Raw genomic sequence first — 18002 nt, forward strand, 5'->3', positions numbered from 1 at the left:
TCTTAAAATTCTCCAACTCCCTATTGTCCTAGCAGCATCGTTTTGAGGAGCAATGAACAATTGTTACTCTGCTAAAACTTGCTGCCTCAAAGTTATTTTCAGATTAAAAAAAAAAAAACAGAAGAATTAGAGGAAGGAATTTAGTTTAACAGGCTGGACCTCTTTTGGTGAAGTTTAGAGAGACTACATGGCTTTTTTCTGAATGGTGATCTTGCCTGAGAGAAATGATAATGACTGAAGTAAAGTAAAAGACCTCTTTTGCATCTCCTGTGTGCCCTCAGCACATTTTAATCCTAATTACAGAAGAAGTCTAAGAGAGCCTTTCACAGAAAGAGCCATTTATAACCACAGCCCCACATGGAACACATTGAGGGCTACAATCACAGCTGTTGAGCATTATAGCGTGAGACACACACTGAAATGTCTCTTATGAAGCATACGTTGAGAAGTGGTTTATTAAACTCAGCTGTATGGGAGTCCTTTGGTTTTTTTAAAACCAGGGGACAGGTTTTTGTTTTTTGCTTTTATGTTTTTTTTTTTTTTAATACCAAGAGGCCCCTCATATTTCTTTAAGCTTTGTTATGCAGTTTTTATGCACTGATACTGCATGAAACCATTTGGGTTGTTTAGAATGCCCTGAATCTATCACTAGCAGAGGGCATAGGACTCAGTTTCAGATTGTTATTTTTGGGCAATGGCTTTGGCTTATTTTTGACTGTAGGGAAATTGGAAAATAGAAATTCAGTGGCTTCTAGGTTGCATATTTCTGGGAGCTGGTGAAGTGCATGATAAGGGCAAGAGGTGAAAGGGCCTTGGGGATGAGCCCAAGCGTCATCGAAGGTTTACCCCAGAACAAGATGGTGTGCTAACAGCAGAGAATGGTGGCATTCACAGCAGAAAGATCATGACCAGGGAAGACAAGAGATCTGTTTGTTATTTCCTAACTGAAATAAGGTTTTGGTGTTGTCTTGGTGGCAATATTATGACTATTTTAGTGGTTAAGTTTTTTTCTTTTCTTACTAGTTGTACACAATTTTGCACCAGTAATAATCAAACAGAGTAAAAACCAAAACCAAAGCAAACAGGAGAGGAAAAGCACACATCACTGGAATTTAAAGATAATCTCACATTCCACTTTAGCTAATATTTCCTATTCTTACCTTCATTCAATTCAACTCTTGTCAGCTGTGCAGTAATAAGTGTTAGTCACAGCTCCAAGGTAAAGACAGGTGTGCAGGAAGAGTGAAGTAGCCAATATGCTGAACACCCTGCATTTCCCTTAGCTACTCAGTGTGCTAGTAGATTGAGAGAGGACACCCATACATTAATGGCCAGGACCAGGAGAATGTCCTAGCACAGAGGATATGCATAGGGAAACATTTTATTTTTCTTTAAGGCTTTGGACCTTAAAGCCATTTGTAGTCTCTAGGTGAACTTGGCACCTGGGAATGTCATGACGGATTTGCTCAGATGAGGCAGGCATTCAGACGAATGATGCTACTTTCCTATGCTATCTATTCCCCACAAGTCACTCTTAGATAGGAAGGGTCATATGAAAGCTTCCCAAGTACAAGGTGATGTCCTAATTATAGGTTGGGACATTTCCAAAGAGTCTTGCAGTGCATTGCTATCTTTAGTTTACAGAGAGTCAAGGCTAGGAAACATCTGAGAATGGCGTGGGGTGGGTATCCAAGATCTTATAACGGTTGTGCCTATGGCCCAGAATATTTTGATGCCACCAATTTTCAAAACATAAGCTCAGCTTATAAGGCAATTCAGAGACCTTACTTTAATCGATGAGAAAATTATAGCGTTTTATTTTGGTGATAATTATATATGGTAAGGCAGGGAGATAACTTTTTAAAAAGGTATCAAACAGTTAAATTAATAATAGAGATTCTAGTCCAAAAAGTCTTCTGGCTTTGAGGAGGAGGTCATAATGGACTTGGATTGTCAGAATGGCTAAAATTAGCAACTCACTAAACAACAGACATTGGTGAGGATGCGGAGAAAGGGGAACACTCCTTACACTGTTGGTGGGAATGCAAGCCAGTGCAGGCACTCCAGAAAACAGGATGGAGGCTCCTCAGAAGATGAAAATAGATCCACATTACAACAGCAGTTGCACTACTAGGTATTTAGTCAAAGGATATAAACATAGTGATTTGAAGGAGCACATGCCCCCTGATGTTTATAGGGGATAGCAATGTCCACAATTGCTAAAATACAGAAAAGAGACCAGATGTCTATCAACAGATGGATAGATAAGGAGGTTGTGGTACACGCACACACATGCACACACACACTGGACTATTACTTAGCCATCCAAAAGAATGGTATCTTACCATTTGCAATGATGTGGATAGAACTAGAGAGTATGCTAAGTGAAATCAGTCAGTCAGAGAAAGACAAATACCATATGCTCTCACACATATGTGGAATTTAAGAAACAAAACAGATGAACATAGGGGAAGGGAAGGAAAAATAAAATAAGAAGAAAACAAAGAAGGAAGTAAACCCTAAGAGCCTTTTAACTATAGGGCAAACTGGGAGCTGCTGGAGGGGAGATAGGTGTGAAGGTGCAGTAACTGGGTGATGGGCATTAAGAAGGGCACTTGAAGTAAAGAGCACTGACTGTTACATACAACTTATGAATCACTGAATTCAACCTCTGAAACTAATAATACAGTATATGTTAATTAAATTGGATTTAAATTAAAAAGAGACAAATATTTCTGCTTTTATGAAGTTAAATTTGTGAGACTAATACATGTAAAAGTAAGTGAATTCTGAAATATGATAGAGGGCAATGAATGCTACTGAAAAAAATAGAGCAAAACAATGGAGTTTGGAATGTTAGCGGGAGCAGATCAGGGTGCTAGGGTTGTTGGGTTCTGGTGAGAGTCCTCTTCCTGACTTGCAAACAGCTTTGCCTTTGTATACCCTCACATGGCAGAGAAGAGTAAATTAGCCATATCCCCTCTTGTAAGCCATATCCCTTCTCCACCCTCATGACTTCATCCAAACCTAACTACCCCCCAAAAGCTGACCTCCAAATGCCATCACATTGGGAGTTGAGGTTTCAAAGTGGCATTTTGGGAAGACACAAACATTTAGGCCATTGTAAGGGGATATGCCTAATTTTGAAGGAAGACATGATTCTTCATTTAAATTGGGAAATAGAATGGGAGTGATTCTAGAAGTAAAGAAGGAAGCCTCTTGAGCAAGTACAGTGATACACCATTTAGGTGACTCATCCCACTGGTAGGCAGTCCTTCATTGTGCACTATTTGCATGTGAGTGGCTTGAACCACCTACTGGCATAATGAACCCCACGCTGATATTCTTCTCATTATACCATCTGAATATATATTGGGGAACTGTGATTCTAGACCCTATTCTTTGTGTCTCAGCATTACTTGTTTGAGATTAACAAAATAGTGGATACTTTCCTGAATCTACTAAGCCAGAACATATGAGGGTAAAACCATTTATAAATACTTTAGATGATTCCGATGTACATCCAGGTTTAGGAAACATGAGCTTTTACTTGGTGTGGCCTTGGAGTAAATATCACTGAAATAATATCTTGAACCATTTCAGAGACTTCTGGAAGCAATGTCAAAGAAATGTTTTCAGGACACTCAAAGAGACCGATTAAATCCATAGCAAGGATTAGAGAAGTGACTGAGAAAGATAAACTTTTAGTAAGTCATTGATCACTAGTATCACTTGTTAATACATAGGAATATTCAGACAACACTAATTTAAATGTTATCTTTATTCTGTAATTTATTTAATGTTAAAATTTGTTTCTAATTCACCTGTGTTCAGAAACTTAAAAATTGAACTACTGATTAAAAGTATGAGTCTTTTAAAAAAAATGAATATTATGTTGGAATAAAAATTAATTATATAGTACTTAGAGAAAAACATATTCTCTATAATTTGGTAACTTAAAACTTTATAAAATGACTGTTTTAAGGGTATCTTTGATATGATTATTGACATTATTTTTCCCCCGTGACATAAAAAACTAGTTAAACATTACATTCAGTTTTAAAAATATATTATTTAGTGAAATGTATTTCTAAAACATCTGATGATATTTTGTTTTCAATTCACTTGAACAAATGTAAGAAAGAAAAATCATTCTGTTAGGGTTCTTTGGAGAAGCAGATCAGAAGTGTGCATTTATTTGTTTGTTTGTTTATTATGATGTGCTGGTTTACACAGCTATGCACGCTGAGAAGTCCAACAAGGTGGCTATCTGCAGGCTGGAGAACCAGGAAAGCTTGTGGCATAATTCAGCCAAAGCCCTAAGCACAAAGGCCTGAGGGACTGGAGAGGCAGTGATGTAATGTCCAAGGGCAGGAGAGGATAAGATGAGATGCCTTGGCTCAAGCTGTGAGGCAGGAAAAAGGGGTGAATTGTTCCTTTCTCTGACTGTTGTTCTATCTCAGTTTCCAATAGGTTGGGTGATGCACACCTACCTTAGGAAGCGCAATCTGCTTTCCTGACAACTATCATATGATCTCCCTGATATGAGGAAGTGGTGATGCAACATGGGGCCTTAAGGGGGTAGGAGAATAATAAATGAAACAAGATGGGATTGGGAGGGAGACAAACCATAAGTGACTCTTAATCTCACAAAACAAACTGAGGGTTGCTGGGTGGTGGTGGGGGGGTTGGGTGAAGGGGGTGGTGTTATGGACATTGGGGAGGGCATGTGCCTTGGTGAGTGCTATGAAGTGTGTAAACCTGGAGATTCACAGACCTGTAACCCTGGGGATAAAAATATATGTTTATAAAAAATAAAAAATTGAAAAAAAAAGGAAGAACAACAACAACAACAACAAAAAGAATATTCTTGGTAATGCCTTCAACTGGGGATCATTTTGTTTAATTTCTAATAGGAAAATAGGAAAGCTTGAATGAAACAAATATTATCATTTTTTATGTCAAGAAAAATTATTCTGATCATGATGTGTTTTTATTCACAAAACCATACACACATATATAGTACCTGAATTAACAACAGCTATGATATCTGGGTGATATCCAAGTCACGTATTAGTTCAGAAAATTAAGAATACAAATGGAGCAAGACCTCTAGAATTATTTAGGAATAATAGTGATGCATTGTGTATAAAGAAACAACAAACTGCACCACAAATAATGTTAACAATTAAAATTATGCAGGACAGAAAAAATGTCTTAGTGCTCCATTTGTGTTGTAAATTTCCTATACTAATATGTGATGGGGGTGTCACTCAGATATCGTACCTGTTGCTATTTCAGGTACCATATGTGTGTATACGGTTTTATGAGTTTGGTCAGTTTGTCTCTGCGGGGGAAGCAGCTTCTAGAGAAGAAGAATGAGTGAATCTTTCAATGAATGACCTCACATATAAAGAGAGGATGTGTAAATAAATGATATGGATAACAAAAGGGAGTAGAGTCAGATCATGGAGAACTGGTGCAACTGAGAAAAGCTTTATAGCAGCACTTGGGTGTCCAGGTTTTGAAGAATGGGAAGAATCTGCATATCTGAAAGGGCCAAGTAGAGGTAACAGCCCAAACCTGAAGATCAAAGGACCAACAGAAGAAAAGGTACAGAACTAATAATGTGCATGATAAATTCCCTATAGCATGGAAAATAATACTTTTTAAAAAACATGATCGTATGTGCTCAACCATATATGGGCTTAGAAGTGACTCAGGTGCCAGTTTGCAATCTCTGACTCAGAAGTGGAATGCAGGCTGCAGTTTTGTTTGCTCTTGACACATATATGTTAACATTTATTTATAAGGCTGAATTTGCACATACATGGGGGAAACCAATAGTCATAATTACTGTATAGAAAATTGTGAAGAGGAATTAGATATTCTTTAAAATTAAATATTTACCTTTCTTTGAAGAAGCAAGCATCATAAAGAGAGTTAATTATTTAGCATAAAAACTCCAGATTGCATGGAGCACTAGGTGTGGTGAAAAAATAATGAATACTGTTATGCCAAAAATAAATAAAAAATAAATTTAAAAAAAACCCTCAAGAATATATGAACATAAAGCACTCTGGGTCACTTAATATAATGCTGATTCATTAAGCCATAACAACGTCCTCTTCAAACATGATTAATGAAATATAATTTCTTTAAAATGTCTGAAGTCCCTTAATAGACTAAGTTTCTGTAGAGAAGGGCCTATCTAATTCATTTTTGTTTCCTCCAGAACATCAGCACATAGAAGCTATTCAATAAGTATATGTCTGGTGATGAGATTAATAAAAACTTTAAAACTTGATAAATCAGTAAAATATTTGAATTGAAGGGCTGGGAAGGAAATGCCTCGATTATAAATGATAATGATGGTGAATATTAGACATTGTTGGGAGACAGTATACATGACAACTTTGAGCACCAGTTAATTTTACTCAAGAAGGTGAGGGATAGATGAAATGACAGACTGGGATAAATTTTACACAAAGAAAGTTAGAAGGAAAAAAGTCAGCTGGGGTTAAGGAGAAGAAATCAGAGGGTGGGTCTGGAACGTCAGGAATAAAACTTACTGTTATTGGAAGAAGTAGGATTCCTTGATTAGGTAAAATATGAGTGATAAAATCAGGTTAAACTGATTTTTATTATAATTATGTTTGACATTTTAGAACTCATCAGTTTAGTTTACATGCACATATACACATACATACACACCTATATAATTTACATATAATAATTACATATAATTATACAATTCACATGATATAAATGATATAATTTTTGTTAATACTTAATCCCCAAAAGAATCTATTTGCTTTGGAGAAATCAGAACTCTGTCCCTTTTCCCCTTACATAAAGACTGGAAAGTACTTATTGCTTTTTCTTCCTCAGGTTCATTCTGGTCTTATAGAATATACATTTTCAGTTTTATTTCAACAGAACATCTATGGATAGCTTACATTTCTATTTCTTTATCTTTGTCAACATTTTTATTTCCCCAGTGGACATTTCTGCAAAATCCATTTTTACTTCTATGTGATCCCAGGAACTCTCTTGGTCAAATTCAATAATGTCCTTGGTGTAATTTCAGGAGGAAATTGCAGGGAGCATCTCAGGTTTACCACTTTCTTGGAAGGGAAATATTAACAACCTCACCTCTTTCTCCCCATATAAGATTCTGGGTAGGAGTGAGTTACTCATTTTCTGAAGAAGGATTAACTCTTTTAGACCTCTCCAGTCACTTGGTAAATTACCTCTTCTATTGTCCAGAGCAGTGCTCAGAGATTTCAAGGACTAAATGCTTCAACAGTAGAAAAATGCAAAGAAACCCATTATATAAGTAGTTTCCTTCAAATTTTATTTTAAAAAGTGTTTCTTATATAAGGGCATGTACATATATATTTATATATGAGTATATGTATGCATTTGTATTTATACAAAAGGATATTGGGGATTTTAGTTGTATATTTGTATTATTAGCTAAGCTACAGGTTTTCTGGCTATAATAGAAATCCAACAAAATAATGGCTTACTCTAAATCAGGATTTCTCAACTTTGGCACTGTTGACATTTTAGACTATATAATTCTTGGAAATGGGAGCTTTCTTGTGTATTGTAGGATGTTTAGCCACATCACTGGTTTCTACCCACAGATGCCAGAAATAACCACACTGTCCCAGTTAATGATAACCAAAACTGTCTCCTAAATGTCCCCTGAGGGGCAGGGGGGCCAAGTTGGCCCCTACTGAGAATCACTGAGCTGGATATAAATGTGTGACTCACTCGGAGAGCCTAAACGGGCACAATGGCTTTGTTCTGCATTAGGACCTCTGACTCTTTGTTTTCTCATCTCTGGGAACTGCCCTCTTCATACAGGCCCACAGATCTTACTCAAGTATCCTGATTCTAGGAGAGCAAGGAAAACAGTGCTGGTAAACTTATTCTGTATAAAAAAAAAAAAAGTCCCCAGCTGGGGGACATTGGCTTTGATAGGATTAATGGATTTCCACGTGGTAAACACTTCTCTCATGGCTGCTATTAAACTACCAACAGTTTAATAACTGGCTTGCCAGATTCTTGATGTTTAACAGTCAACTTCTGTAAGGTGGTTTTGGTGGGAAGAAGCATAGCACAGACAAAAAAAGGGGAAGAGGAAGGAGAAGGTACAGCCTTCTGTTTAATGGTAAAGTGAGGTTTCATTTCTGTTCATGACCATGTTCATCCTAGCTGCAAGGAGGCTGAAATGCCGTGTTTCTTCTGGTCAGCATACAGCTGCCAAAGAATCAGACAATCGATCTCTAAGAGACATAGAGAATATTTATTGGAGGGGGGGGAACTGCCCATTCTATACTATTATAGAAAAAAATCAACCAGAAATCTCAGTGAATTTTATTTAAGAGGATCTTAGAAATCTTAGCAGATGAGATACATCATAGACCTGCCTGCTCCAACAGTCAAAGGTTCCTCACATAGCTAATATCAGAGGTTGCTGGGTGACTGTTCTTGCAATTTCTTAAACTGAAGGGACACGTGTCTCTAAAATTCTATACTTTTAGCTCAGTTTGTTTGAATTTGAAGTTGGCTACCTATGTTCTCCAGGAATAAATATTGGAGGATTTTGGAATTAGAAGAAGCTTAATAATTAAGCTTAATAAGAAGCTTAATAATAATGGTTACCTATGTTCTCCAGGAATAAATATTAGAGGATTTTGGAATTAGAAGAAGCTTAATAATGATTAATAATAATAATAAAGAAGCTTAATAATTAGAATAAGCTTAAAATGATAATGATAAGTTTTAATAGATAACCTATATAATACCATGTGTCAGTCACTATCTAAATATTTTACATATTTTTATGTTAATTTAAACTTCACAACAACTCAACTAAGGCTGAAATGGGGTAAGTAGGACAATTCCAAAGCCATAAAAAGCCAGATCTAGCATAAAACTGTGTTAGCAGTTTTAGTGATAGAGTAGAAAGCTGGATTTGGGTCTTAAAGATTTTACAAAATTTATTTATTTTGAGAGAGGTGGAGAGAGAGAGAGAGAGGTGGAGAGAGAGTGCACATGTAGGGGAGGAATAGAGGGAGAGAATCTCAAACAGACTCCCACCTGAGCACAGAGCCAAATGTGGGGCTCAATCCAAGGACATTGATCATGACCTGAGCCAAAACTAAGAATTGGATGCTTAACTGCCTGAGCCACCCAGGCAACCCTGGGTTTGAGTTTTAGACTTAGGTTTGCTACTTGCTGGTTCTGGAAACTTGGTAGGTTTTTGTTTTGTTTTGTTTTTACAATTTTCTCATTTGTAAGATGGAGATAATAACCTTTCCTTTTTAGAATTGTTGTGAAGATGGAATGATTTATCAGGGAGTTGCTTTGGTGCTAATGACAGATCCAAAATAACAGTTGATTAAACAAGATGGACATTTGTTTCTCTATAATGCAAAAGTCCCAATACACAGTTCAGGCTTGGGTTGCAGCTCTCTGATCTTCAGAATCCAGGCTCCTACCCTGTTGCTTAACATTTATCAATATTTAGTACTCAGTAGTGCTCTAAGATGCCTAGTCCCACTTCCTAGCAGTGGGAACCAGGTGAAAGGGAAGTAATCAGTGTGTCCTTTCCTTTAAGGACAAGACCTGGAAGCTGTGCACATCATTCCACTCATGCCCTCTTGTCTGGCAATTACACATATTTTCACACTTTTGATGCAAGTGTCATCTTTAAATTGCAGCCATCAGTTAGGCAGTTATAGTCTCAACATTTTTAACTCAAAGCTTGGGAAGACGGCAGAGTAGGAGGACCCTGAGCTCCCCTTGTGCCATGTTTATAACTAGGTATCATCAGCATCCAAGTCAATAAACTGGAGCGTGATCCAAAGACTGGCAGAACAAACTCCACAATGAAACAGACAGAAGTTGGATCTGAAAGATTAGGAAGGTCAGAAAGGGAGAGGGAGGCTGCCGGCAGGAATGAAGAAGCTGTGTAGGCAGAGAGGACTGAGTAATGAGCCCTGGCACTGGGGAGCTCACACAGGGAAAACTAATCACCATAGCATTTAGCTTTAAAACCCAGAGGGGTTGATTTACATGCGTGTGTACAATCAGTGGAACTTAGATCCTGAAGCTTTAAAAGTCAGCTGACTCAGCGCTTCGTGAGCTGGGAAGGCAAGGGATAGCTGGGGCAGCACACTCAAATAGACAACAGCCTGCATGAACAGGCAATAAAAACAGCAGTTTACACACCGCCCGGGGCAAATGGGAGGTAGATCTGTTCATATTGATTTCAGAGCACATTGGGGAACTTCTCTAAAAATAAGGGATCTGGCAGGGGCTATTTTCCTCCCCCATCCCAAAACATAAACACAGAGCTACCTGCAGCAGGCAAGGCTGCACAGACACTTGCTACCTAACCTGCCAGCAATGGACCATACTCACAAGGTGTCCTGAGGCCTTGCCTACTCAAAGCCTCCTAGCCTCCACCCAGAGCTCAGGCTAAACTCTGTTAAAGTTGTGTGCACACCTCACATGGCTATTGGGTGTACCTGCTGCCACACCCCATGCCTAGCCTTGTGCCCCCAACCACTGTCATTTGCTTCCCCCAGCCTCATGCCTCTGACTGCCCTAACATGCACCCCCAGCCGTCAAGGGCTTTGAGGGATCTGGGGTAGGACTAGTGGCCCAACACAAAGTCGATAAGATAGATGCTCCACTCCCAAGTTCCCCAGAGGGCACAACAGCTCAGAACTGGCCTGTGTCCCACTAACACTGCAGAGAACAAGCACAGCCCACATCAGGCAGAGAGTCAGGGAAGACAACCCACTGAAAGGACAACTTACTCAGACACAACAGTAGAGTGTAGGCATCGCACACAGGGTCCCCTCCTGAAGTGCCAGGCTCTGGGGAACAAGGCCTGGCAGGGCACTCCAGGACTTCCTCTTCATAAAGTCACTACTTGCAAGAGCAGAAGTCATAGCTGACTTTCTTCACACATAGAAACAGACAGAGAGAGGCAGATAAAATGAGGAGACAGGAAAAATTTATTCCAAATGAAAGAATAGGACAAGGCCATTGCTAGAGATTGAAGTGTAACAGATATAAGTACATACCTGATAGAAAATTTAAAGCAAGGATCATGGGGATATTCACTGGACTTGAGAAAAGAGTAGAAAATAAATGAGACCCTTAACACAAAGATGAGCATGATGTAGCAGAGATAAAGTTCTCTGTAAAGTGAGAAATAAAATGAGAAACACGTGATGGGATGAATAGTAGGTTGGAAGAGGAATGAGTTAGTGACCTAGATGGCAGGGTAATGGAAAGTAATCAAAGTGAACAAAAGAGAGAAAGAAGAATTACACAAAATGAGAATAGACTTAGAGAACTCAGTGGCTTCAAACATAATAGCATTTGTATTATAGGAGTTCCAGAAGAAGAGAGAAAAATGGGCAGGAAATTTATCTGAAGAAAATATAGCTGAAAACTTGCCCAATCTGGGGAAGGAAACAGATATCCAGACCCAGGAGGTACAGAGAACCCCTATCAAAATCAACAAATACAGGTCTGTACCAGAACATAGCATAATTGGGTTGGCAAAATAGAGTGATAAAGAAAACGTTTTAAAAGCATCAAGACAGGGCGCCTGGGTGGCTCAGTGGGTTAAGCCGCTGCCTTCGGCTCAGGTCATGATCTCAGAGTCCTGGGATCGAGTCCCGCATCGGGCTCTCTGCTGAGCAGAGAGCCTGCTTCCCTCTCTCTCTCTCTGCCTGCCTCTCCATCTACTTGTGATTTCTCTCTGTCAAATAAATAAATAAAATCTAAAAAAAAAAAAAAAAAAGCATCAAGACAAAAGAAGTCAGTAACTAACAAGGGATAACCCATAAGGTTAGCAGGAGATTTTTCATAGAAACCTTACAAGCCAAAATAGAGTGGTGTGATATATCCAAAATGCTGAATGGGAAGAATGTGCAACTGAAAATACTCTATCCAGCAGGACTACCATTCAAAAAAAGGAGAGATAAAGAGCTTCCCAGACAAACAAAAACTAAGGAGTTTATGACCAGTAAACCAGGCCTGCAAGAGATACTAAAGCAGACTCGTTGAATGGAAAGGAGAGACCCAAAGTGACACTAGGGAGCTCAAGAACACAAACACAGAAAAAATAAATATTTCTCTTAAAAATATCAGTTAAGAAACTCATCAAAAGAGGGCATAAAATATAATAAAAGTTGCCAAAAGTACAGGGAGGAGAAAAGAACTGGGCTCAAACTTCACTGATCAACGTTTATTGACTGCTATATTCAAAGAGATTATATACAAACCTAATGATAACCATGTATCCCAAACCACTAAAGAATATGCAAAGAATAAAGAGAAAGAAAGCCAAATACATCACTAAAGTAAACCAAATCAGCAAAACATGGAAGACAAGGAAGGGTCAGAGAAAATATTCAGAAACAACAACAAAACAAGTAATAAAATGGCACTACTGAATATACATCTATCAATCATTACTTTGAATGTCACTAGGGGATGGGGACTAAGGAGGGCACTTGTTATGATGGACACGAGGTGATGTATGGAAGTGTTGGATCACCAGATTGTACACCTGAAATTAATACGACTGTAAGTTAACTAACTGGAATGAAAATAAAAACTTGAAAAATGTTTATCTTTATTACTAATAGTATGTAAGAAAGCTATTGTGGCTGTACGGGATGACTAGAGTCTCTGCCCCAGATGGGATAACATAGGCTAAGCACTTGGTACATGTGCAGTAATAATACACAGTAATATTAACATCCTCTTTTTTATTAACTTTGGGTCTTTTATCTCCCAGAGATAATGTTATTTCAGATTTCCGTTGTAAAGGTAATAGTTTGGAATTGTGCTACCCGAACACTTTAGGAAGTACTATTTGTCTCCGAATCAAGCTTGTGAAATAGATCTTGAACCACATGCTAAGAAGAAGTGTTATTGTCCTTATAAAATGATTTTTTTTGCTCATATATTCCCTTGCAAAGAAATAATAATAATTAATGACATTTTGGAAACTTATTGGGGTGTTATACACACTTCAAGCTTTATGGCAGTTCCAGGTGACATATTTGCTTTTGCAGAATACTGAAATGCTCAGTGTGGCTGGTGGCTGTAAGACTGTTTTAATTATTCCTTTCAAACAATGAGTTCTGGAGTTAGCAAAAGACCTGACCAGTAGAACATTGTGAGTTTGGTTGAGTGGTCTGGGAACTTGTCCAAGAAGACCTTTTATATCCCAGAATTCTAACTTTAATAAGTGAGAAGAGAAGAGGGCAATCATGGGCACTGGAATGAAGTGGGCCTTGTGTCACGAGCAAGCTTGCCTTCAACATTTATCCACATTCCTTTTTTTTTTTTTTAAGATTTTATTTATTTATTTTACAGACAGAGATCACAAGTAGACAAAGAGGCAGGCAGAGAGAGAGGAGGAAGCAGGCTCCCTGCTGAGAAGAGAGCCCAATGTGGGGCTCCAACCCAGGACCCTGAGATCATGACGTGAGCCGAAGGCAGAGGCTTTAACCCACTAAGCCACCCAGGCGCCCCTGGATTATAATTGTTAATACTGTTATTCTTGATGAGAGCAGAAAGAGGAGTTGCTATTCCTCTCTGAGAGTTTTCTATTTCTGCCTCTGATCATACCACATGGAGATGTTCAAAGTGGCCTGCCTAGAGAAATGACAGAAGTTACAAAAGACATTTAAATACCCTCCTCTGCTTCCTATAGGACTTCTGCTCTCTGTAAGTGAGGTCAGGGGTGATTCCTCTGTCCTCAACACTTGAAGCGATGGCTGGAGAACTAATAGCTGATTGCAGATTCCATTTTTGGGGTAGTTTTGGAATCCCTCAGCTGCATCTTAGGCCACCCAACTCATGTTTAATTTTGTGCTCTAAATTCCACATTTTTTATTTAAAAATCTGTTTTAGAAACTAAAAGTGCTGCTGAATATTAAAATACCATAAAATCCTCCATGTTCATCTCATATGTAACTCTCTCTCTCTCTACCTATTTTTCTAAAAAATCTTATTCACTTATTTTAGAGAAAGTAGGAGAGAAACAGCAGTGGGAAGAGCAGAGAGACAAAAAGATAATCTTCAGCAGACTCCATGGCACTGAGAGCAGAGCCCCATGTGGGCCTCAGTACCAGGACCCTGAGATCATGACCTGAGTCAAAACCAAGAGTTGGATACTTAAACCAACTGAGCCAAGCAGGTGCCCCTCTCTACATGTCTTTTTATCCCATCATTTAGCTCTGGAAGCCCAACTATTCATCCAAGGCAAGTAATGATAGAGAAGATGTGTCAATAAAAGATAAGCTCTAGATGTACTGAAGCTGGCAAGTGTGACTATAACAAGAAAAAGAAATCCTCTAACAGTGAAGTCTAGACCTTTCTTACATTAAATGGGCCATCAGATGTGGCTCTGTAACTTATAAGATTTAAAAAGAAGATAGGGTGCCTGGGTGACTCAGTCATTAGGCATCTGCCTTTGGCTCAGACACTGATCCCAGGGTCCTGGGATCAAGGCCCGCATTGGTCTCCCTGCTTGGTAGGAAGCCTGTTTCTCCCCACCGCCCCCCACCGGTTGTGTTCTCCCTCTCACTGTCTCTGTCAAAAAAATAAATACAATATTTTAAAAAGAAGCTAAAATTAGCAGTCAAAATTTAAAAAGAAACAGAAAAGGGTGAAATTCACATTTGTAGCAAGAGGTCTTAATTAGAACTCAGTTCCTAAAATCAACCAATGACTAAATGAACATAACATTCTGTTGATGGTAGAAGTTACAGCAAATTCTGACTTCAAATGTGCCTGCAAATGATTTCTATCTAGCAAGAAAGAAAAACTTGAATTCAGACTGTGCTTGTGTTTTTATGAACAACAACAGATTATTTACCCAAATATTAATAATTCACTCCATGATTCTTAAGGAAAATTGTAAAGTGATTAAAATGCAGATGTGTAAGATTAAAAACCTGTATGTTTACTTGGTAATGTGAACTCCTTCCACTTTTAGCCAGGGTGCCATTCTTGTAGATTTTAATTCTTTGGGAAATATTGCTCTTCTCAAAGATTTAGCCTGGGTGTATGGACCCACAATGTGGATATTTGTGTGTAAGCAGTCACCTTAGGGAAATGAGGCTGTACACAGGCAGGAAATTCACCTCACACTGGAGGAAATTCACTCATAATCTCCTGGGTAAACATCTTGGGATTATGTTCAAGAGAGTCCCCTGCAACAAAAGTTATCTGGCCTAAAAATGTCTATAGTTCCATGACACCCTGTTATAGATGAAGAAACTCTGCCTAGACAGGTTAAGAAGTGTGTCCAAGGACCCACAGCCAGCAGGTGACTGTGTAGCACTTGGCACCTAGAGGGCTCTGAACCAAGAGTCTTGGTCCAGTCTGGAGTGAAGGCTTCAGGGTACCTGACTCATGACGATGCACATAAATTTGCTTTTTTCCCCCTTTAAACTAAGCACTCTTAATTTTTCCCTACTAAAATTGCGTTCAGCTGTCATAAAGAGTATAAAGAGCTTTGCTTATTTTTCCCCCAGTATAATTTCATTTAAGCATTGTAGTTGGGCTCATTTTTATTCTATTTTTGGCCCAGGATTGAGGTGCCTTAGGTGATTCTTAGATTAGCTCCGTTTAATTAAGGGTCGGTGCATTGTGTTCTAGACTGTCTTCCATCATTGTGGCATGCCAGTGTTGTATCCTAGGTGTCTAGCAGTGTCTCTTGTCATCTTTTTTCTATCAACTCCCTCCCCCCACTGATTTTATTTCAGTGATTTCTAATGATCCATGAATAATGCTTTCTAAATGACCAAAATAGGCTAGAAAGGGACAGGATGTATTTGAGAAGGAAAAATTCAGGTCTGATTACATATTGGACAAATAAGTAACAAAAAGGTATACAGCATGATACCCAATGAGAAAGAATAAATAAGCAAATATGAATAACACGTTTTGTATTAATAATATGTAGCCATATTTCCAATTAGAAATTTTACTTCTATACATTTTTCACCTGAGAAACGATTTGATATGATTTATAAAACACTCACTTTACAGAATTTGTAAATCTGGAAAATAAATATTAAGTTTCTTAAGATGTATTTCATTAGATTTATGGTCTTTTTGGCTTTGCATTTCTCAGCATCTCATGTTTGGAATACCCCCAATCCTCTTAACATGTTTACCTGCTGCTAATGAAACGTCCCTCACATTTTTCCCCCATCAGGGTACACCTTCTAAAATTTAAATTTGATCATATAATTATTCTGCTTAAAATTCTTCAACTGTTTCCATAAACTTCAAAGCACTTGTTGAAATATGTGAGGACCTCCACCCACCCAAGAAAATCCCTTCCTTCCAGGCTGCCCTAACGCAGGCCAAATGGAACAGTTTGTAGTTTCTTTACAAGCCAGGCTTTTAGGTGCCTGGCTCCATTTGCATTTCAAGTAGACTCACTGCAGACTGTGTGCCCAACAAACTCACTTATTTTTTAAAATGCAAATAATCCCCTTCTGTAAAGTGTCCCATAATAAGCCATACATTCCTCTATTACAATATTGAACTATAAAATACAATAGTATTTTAATTAATCTATTTACCCATCTGACTTGTCCACTAAATGTTGAACTCCTCGGCAGGACCTTCCTGATCATGTTTGAACACTCTGCATTTTACATTCTGGTATAAAGTAGATGCTCAATGAATATTTTTAGAGGAAGAGAGTGAGTAAGTAAATGATGAATATATCAAATTACACTAGAGTCAAATTTAATCAGTCAATTTCAAGAGCTCCTCTTCATCTCTTAATCTTTTTTGTTAAAGCATTCTGTAAAGAGTTTTATCTCAAAGTTTGGTTATAGCATATTTAAAATGTAATTGAGTATATTATTATAGGCTAACCAGACAATTGTCTATACTCCTTAATATGAAGATTGAAGGACTATTTTGATAAGCAAATAGAATATAGAAATACATTCAAAATAAACTCAAATAGCACGACTCGAAGTACTGTGTTATCTCAAAATTTCATTAGACTGCAAACATATTTCCAGTATTCATCAATCTGGTGCTAGAGCAATATTTTTGAATCCCACTTCTAAAGAAGTCTTTTACCAGCTAGAAGGAGGCTAGTTTCTGCTGAATGATTTCATATTTTAATGTGTATATTTACAGGACTAAATTGAGCATAGCTTTAGTCATGCTTACTTTAAAGAGAAAAAAAAAAACAATAATTTTCTTCCAGAAAGGTCCTTCTGGTCATTTTCTTTTCCATGTAATTAGTAACCTGTGAGAGTCCTATTATTTAGTTAGTATTCATCATAATTTCCTGCCCTGAAAAAAAATCTCATACATTAAGTTCCAATTTTGTTTGCTGTATAACATTCACCAAAGAAAAAAAAAAAAAAAAAAATGAGAAAGAAAATTACCTTATGAGGAACAGCTGTACTATGAGTTTTTTTTTTTAAGAAAACTGAAAATGTTACAGAAATGGAGGCAGTAAGAAAATGGGTTACCACGAAAAGACAGGTAATATTTCTTCAAACTAAATTCTTTTTTTTTTTTTTTTTTTTAGATTTTATTTTCTAATTTGAGAAAGAGAGAGAGTGAGGGAGAGAGCATAAGCAGGGTCGGGGGTGGGGAGAGGGGCAAAGGGAGAAGCAGACTCCCTGCTGATCAGTGAGCCCATCACAAAGTTCCATCCTAGGACCCTGGGATCACGATCCAAGCAAAAGGCAAACACTTCAAACCAAATTCTGATGGAACAAGTCAAATCACAGTATGCTAGAAATCATGTGACTTTCCAGTTATCAGAACTTCACACATTCAGGGGGCACCAGAAATGGGAGCATCTCAGTATTACTCTCCACTTTAGCAGTGATTTGTGACTTTTGTTTGTAAAATGAGAAGAAATGGTTGCTTGCCCTGTAGTGTCAAGGCAGTGTTTAAAA

This window comes from Mustela nivalis (genome assembly GCF_964662115.1).
Source record: "Mustela nivalis genome assembly, chromosome: 2".
NCBI classification, from domain to species: Eukaryota; Metazoa; Chordata; class Mammalia; order Carnivora; family Mustelidae; genus Mustela; species Mustela nivalis.